Source organism: Chrysochloris asiatica, unplaced genomic scaffold (assembly GCF_000296735.1).
Source record: "Chrysochloris asiatica unplaced genomic scaffold, ChrAsi1.0 scaffold00060, whole genome shotgun sequence".
NCBI lineage: Eukaryota > Metazoa > Chordata > Mammalia > Afrosoricida > Chrysochloridae > Chrysochloris > Chrysochloris asiatica.
The window spans coordinates 16,120,071-16,126,070 of NW_006408578.1; the positions used below are offsets into that span (position 1 = coordinate 16,120,071).

General features: G+C 48.5%; 1 protein-coding gene across 1 annotated transcript in view; it reads right to left on the reverse strand.

Moving 5' to 3' along the window:
• The window catches only part of FARS2 (phenylalanyl-tRNA synthetase 2, mitochondrial), a 615,217-nt gene that overhangs the window by 58,047 nt on the left and 551,170 nt on the right, over positions 1-6,000 (reverse strand). The gene's annotated exons all lie outside the window — the stretch shown is intronic.

Here is a 6,000-nt window from a genome sequence, read left to right on the forward strand (position 1 = left end):
CCTTGAACTGGCCATTAATGAGGCTTCTCTCCAGTGACTGAAATAGAATATTTCTAATAATGAACGATAGTAACAACCTCTCACACCATTATAGCAGCTGCACCAGCCCGCTCCTGCAGATCCGTCTGGATGGCAAACATTACATTCATGCCTTTCACACTTTGATACTAGTAACAGCCCATTGCTCCATTTCAAAGGTGGTACAAGTGAGGCTTGAAGAGGTTAAGTATCTTATCCAAGGTCACATTGTTAGTGGAAAGTTGGGCTTTGAACTGTGCTTCTTCTAACTCAGACCATCAATGTAATGGCCTAACAGCTCCCACCAGATGCCCTGTTACCAGGGAACTCACTTTGGGGGAGAGCGGTGTCCCAAGGGTGGTGCCCATGCAGAAGGGAGGGACCCTCCATCTTTAAAAGCGGGTGTCGGAGCCACTGTGGGGACTTCCAACAGTAAGAAGAGGGTGCTTGCTGAGGTTGGAGAGGGTAGAGGGGACCTTGACTTGTCCTTTAATTAGAGGCTATGGGAGGTTGGCCGATGTTCTGCAGTCAGCCATAGCCCCTAATCTCTTCTAAACAATGGCTGTCTTGTAGTGGGGGTCTGAGAGACACAGGCGCCTCCTTAGCACATGCTCCCTCCTTTATTTTTCTACATTTTAGTAATTCTTAAAAGAATTATAGTCACCGGAGAGGATGATGAATACACTTATGCCTGCTGCTGGTCCTCAATCCTTCAGAGCCTGGCGGATACACATCCATATATTCATAGCGTCTGACCACTGATTTTCACTGAACAAAGTTTCCTAAATGTTTCCTGTGCTCAGGACAGGCACAGTGGTGGAGGGCTCCTGGGGCCTGTGAACAACACACCTGCCCCAGTCAACACAGGTGGCCTGCAGTCCTAGCTCGGCGCACACACTCTGCACCCTGACAAAGGGGTCCCAGGGTGTGATGAATCCAACTGGGGATGAAAAAAGTTATATATATAAAGGGCAAGTTTGTATTTGTGTTTTGATTGTGGGGGTGCAGGAAGAGGAGACCAGGGAGCACGCCCAGCCCTCCATGTCAGATTCTGTGAAGCTGGCGTGCTCCTGGGATTCACTTCACTGCTCACATTCACCCACTTTCCTTCCAATTAATGCTCCTAAAATAACATCGCCGATGCCGGCGAGGGTAATCCTAACAGTAGCTGAGACTTCTGTGGCGCGTTTCCACAGGCCAGGCACTGTTCCCAGAGCCATGCAGGAATCAGCTCCTTCAGTCTTTACAAGCCTGCCAAGTGCACACAACCCTGGTTCCTGTATTACAGATGCAGACACTGAGGTACAGAGAGGGCAGGGAGTTTGTCTGGCAGCCAGTGGCCAGGAGATGAACCCCAGCATTCAGGCTGCAGCAGCCTTGCCCAGGACCACTGTCCCCAACGCTGTCCTCGCTGCTCAGGTCTCATGTCCCTCTCAGCTCAAACACACTGCTCACCTCCATTGCTTAGCAAATCCAGTGTAGCATGCTAGCTTGCATTGATGTGGTTGCTGTTGTTAAGTGTCATCAAGTCAATTCTAACCCATAGTGACCCATTGTAGTGTTTCCAAGGAGTGACTGGTGAGGTTGAACAGCTGACTTTGTTGTTCAAACCGATCTAGTGGTCCTACACTTATCCTACAGCGCCACACCAGGACACAACCTCCAAAGTTCCTTTCAGTCTCATCCCCAATTCCCCTCAGACTTGCTCCACTCCACCCAGACCCCACCAAATGCCTCATCTCCCGGCCTGTGCCTTCCACACGCCCTTGGCTGGAGTGTCCTTTCTGTGTTTCTGTATAACGCGGCTCTCAGTGTGTGCCGCTCAAATGCTACCTCCCCTCTCCCTGTTCTCGGAACTGGCGGAATCAACCCTGCATCTTCCCACACCATCTCTTTCCAAGCCGGACTCTGAGTTCCGCGCAGGGAAGGAGCAGAGGACAACACCGACAGCCCTTTTCCAAGGGCTTCTCCCCTAACAGTCCCGCATCCCTCCTGGGGTCACATTTCCCTTTCCTGGGGGTCTGTCCTGGATTTGGGGCCCAACCACAAAGTATTGGCAGCTTGGGTGGGTGTTCTGCCTGCTTTAAGGATCCCAGCATTTTAGAAAGGGAGAAAGTGTGTAGGCTGAGCAAATTTTCTTTCAGGAACCCAAATCCGAACCCCACTGCTGTGGAGTGGCTCTTCTCTCCCAGGGAGTGGTTGTTGGGTTTGCAGAGCAAAGATGAATGCGCTGTAGTACCACACTTCTTTCTCTCCAATATTCGTCACTGAGTGCCATGGAATCGGTTCCAATTCATAGCGACCCTGGATAGGGTTTCTGAGGAGTGGCTGGTGTGTTTGAACTACTGACCTCATGGTCCAAACTGACCTTGCCATCCAATGCATTATTCTGCAGCACCACAAACTTCCTTTTCTGCCAGAACCATTTCACCACCTTATGCCTGGCTGTTGTTGTTTAAGTGCTGTGCGTTGGTTCCAACTCATAGTGACCCTGTATAGAGTTTCTGAGGAGCAGCTAGTGTGCTTGAACCACTGATCTTGAGGTTCAAGCCAAGCTTGCAGTCCAGTGCTTATTCTATAGTGCCCAATTGCCTTTCTGCTAGAATCATTTCACCTCCTTATACCTGGTTAGCCCTTCCCTGATTCCTAACCCTACTCACCTCCTAGGCTAACAGAGAATCTCAGCTTCAGCACCGGAAGCAATGCAGGAGCTGTCTCTAGCCCACCAGAAAGCTCTTAGAAGATCTCTGTAAAGGGACAGAGAAGCAATCTACCCCCTTTTCAACCCCACCGAGCATGCTCACTCAGGCTGTTACCCCAAGGGCCTGAGGCCTGCCCTGACCTTGCCATCTGAGATGATTCCCATTTCAGAAGCTATCTTGCCCACAGTCTCTACAAGAGCATTAGCTCTTAGATACAGAATGGTGGGTGTTAAGTGCTGTCCAGTCAGCTGTGACTCTGCATAGGGTTTCTGAGGCTGTAAATCTTTATGGGAGCAGAAAGCCTCATCTTTTTTTCCGAGGAGCTGCTGGTAGTTTGAACTGCTGATCTTGGAGTTAGCAGTCCAGTGCTGATCCTACAGTGTCACCAGGGTGCTTCTGAATGCCTGTCACTGGGTAAATAGTCAGTGTTTGATGAATAAACACATAAATTACTTTTCCAATGGTTGTCATTGTTGTTAAGTACTATTGAGTTGATTCCGACTCATACTGACCCTGTATAGTGTTTCTGTGGAGCGGCTGGTGAGCTTGAACCTTATGGTTCAAACTGATCTCGCAGGTCCAGTGCTTATCCTACAGCATCACACCAGGACACCAATGGGGTCAATAACCCAAGGAGAATTAACTAGTAATAAAGAAGTGAGTCAACATCATATTGGAGATCCTACCTGTAGAGTAAAGCAAGTCAAGGAAATAAAAAGGAGCTCTGGTAGCGTAGTGGTTACGAGTTGGGCTGTTAACTTCAAGGTCAGCAGTTTGAAACTACCAGCTGTTCCATGGGAGAAAGATGAGGTTTTCTGCTCCCGTAAAGATTTACAGCCTCAGAAACTCTGTACAGGGTCGCTGTGAGTCAGAACCAACTCCATAGCACATAACCACCACACCAAGAACGCTCCTGGTGTAGTGCTGTAGGATCAGCATTGGACTTTGAACCACAGGGTCGATGGTTCAAACCCACCAGCTGCTCCTCGGAAACTCTATACAGGGTCACTATGAGCCGAAACTGACTAGATGGCACTTAACAACAATAAAGAAAATAAAAGGCACATGGATTGGAGAGGCCAATTCTGGCTCATGTAAGGGTGCATTCCCTAAGAGTTTAGAGTTGCTCTTGGAGTCCTGGTGTGGCTCTGCAGGATAAGTACTGAACTGAAAGGTCATTTGAACCACAAGGTCAGCAGTCCAAACTTACCAGGGTCAGTACAAGTTGGAACTGGCTCTACAGCACTTAACAACAACAATAAAAACAGAATGGGCTGTTGTGAAAGGGGGCTGGGGTGGTACAGAGGATGAGGTGGCAGGGTACCTGCGGAGCCCTCACATCCTGAGCATCTAGCTGACGACTCTATCAGGCCAGGTGAGCTGGCTGCATGAGGTGCCATCTTCTGTCAGATGGTCAATAGGAGGCCCTGTCCACCATCTCTTTCTATCTGCAAGAGCCCCTTCAAATGGGCACAGGAAATACTCACAAAGCCTTGTGCTCCGATGGCACTGGTTTTCTTCTGGTGACCACAGTGAAGCAATGGCTACAGCAAGGTAGTCCATGCATCCTTTCCTGCACATCTGCCCCTTGCCATCCCTAGTACTGTGCTGGGTCTCGGGGGCATCCCTTTGACCAGTGAGGAGGGCATCGGTGGCTGTGGTCTCTGGTCTTTTATGCCTGCCAGTCCTGTTCTGGGAATGGACTAATCTGTCACAGAGGACTGGAACTACAGTGTGCAGGGGACAGGGTGCGGTGAAGGCAGGGTAGCACAGATTTAAAGTGATCACCCTGGAGGCCCCCTGTAACCCTTCTGGCCGTCCTTCCTTGCCCACTCCCTGTCTGCCAGGTCCAGACAGCGGGCAGCCAGCTGCACTCTGCAAGCTCCTTCTGCCATCCTTGGGGACGTGCCTGCCACCGTAGGTCCCGCCCGCTGCGGCTGCCTCTGAAACCACATTTTGGCCTCAAGCCTTGAAACAAAACTTCTTTTCAGGAAGAAAGCATGGAGCCTCCCAATTTCATTTTGTTTTCTGGCTGCTTGTTCAAACAATCATATAAAATAAAAATACCATCCTCAGGCAGAGAGAATTTAATTCAAAACATTCTTAAGAACAGATTCAACAACATTTTCCTCACAAACAAAACAGAAAAACAAACCTGCTTCATTCTTGCTTTTCCCTAGTTACAAAATGCAAGAAAAAATGAAAAGAAGCAGCGAATATTTACAGGAAAGACATTGCTCACCTGCTTGTGGAAAATTGCCTGAGGACAGGCCCCTCACAGACACGATCTGATACAACTACTCCATAACCTGCAGAGGCAGAGCCTGCTGTTAGCCCAAATTACAGATGAGGACATTAAGCCGGCGTCCAAGGTTGCACTGTTGGTAATGCACAAGGCAAACAGCAGTCTTACTCCACGATCTAAGTGCTTATCTGCTATACTACGCATGACACCGGCGTAACTATGGTCAGAATGCAGAAATGAAATACGGAGGAAGATTTTCTTTTTCTGCACCTCAGTTTTATTTGTACAGTAAACCTCAGGTGCATACATCTGGATCAATCACAACCTTGGTTCATGATGCACAATGACCACTGACTGGTGCACGGCCTACATTCTGTCACTTATCATCTGTCATTATTGACATGACAGACACCCCATGACCATCCCATCAGGGAAAGAACTCTGACAACTTGTGTGGTAGCCATCCTGTTGGCTTTCCTATCCGAGGGAGTCACAATTCAGAGTTCTGATTCGTTAGTCTCTTGATTTCCTTGTTATGCATTTTGTTATTGTGTAGTCAGTTCCCACTCATACCGACCCTGGATAGGGTTTCTGAGGAGCAGAAGATGGGTTTGATTTGTATGCATGTCACACTATAACAGGGAGCACTGTGGCTCTGTAGGGTAAGTACTGGACCACTCGCTGCAAAGTTGGTGGTTTGAACCCACCAGTTGCTAAGCAGGATAAAGAAGAGGCTTTCTGCTTCCACAAAAATGTACAGCCTTAGAAACCCTATACAGGGTCACTGTGAGTCAGAACTGGTTTGATGACACTTAATAACAATACTAAAAAAAAAAAAAAGCCAGCTGCTCTGTGGGAGAAAGATGAGGCTTTCTACTCCCATAAAGATTTACAGCCTTGGAAACCCTGTTCAGGGTCGTTATGGGTCAGAACCGACTTGATGGCACATTACAACAACAATATGACGTAGTGAATTATAGTCTTTGTCAACTCCCACCAAATGACTTTTTCCTGCTAGGTCTGGGTAAGAGAAGG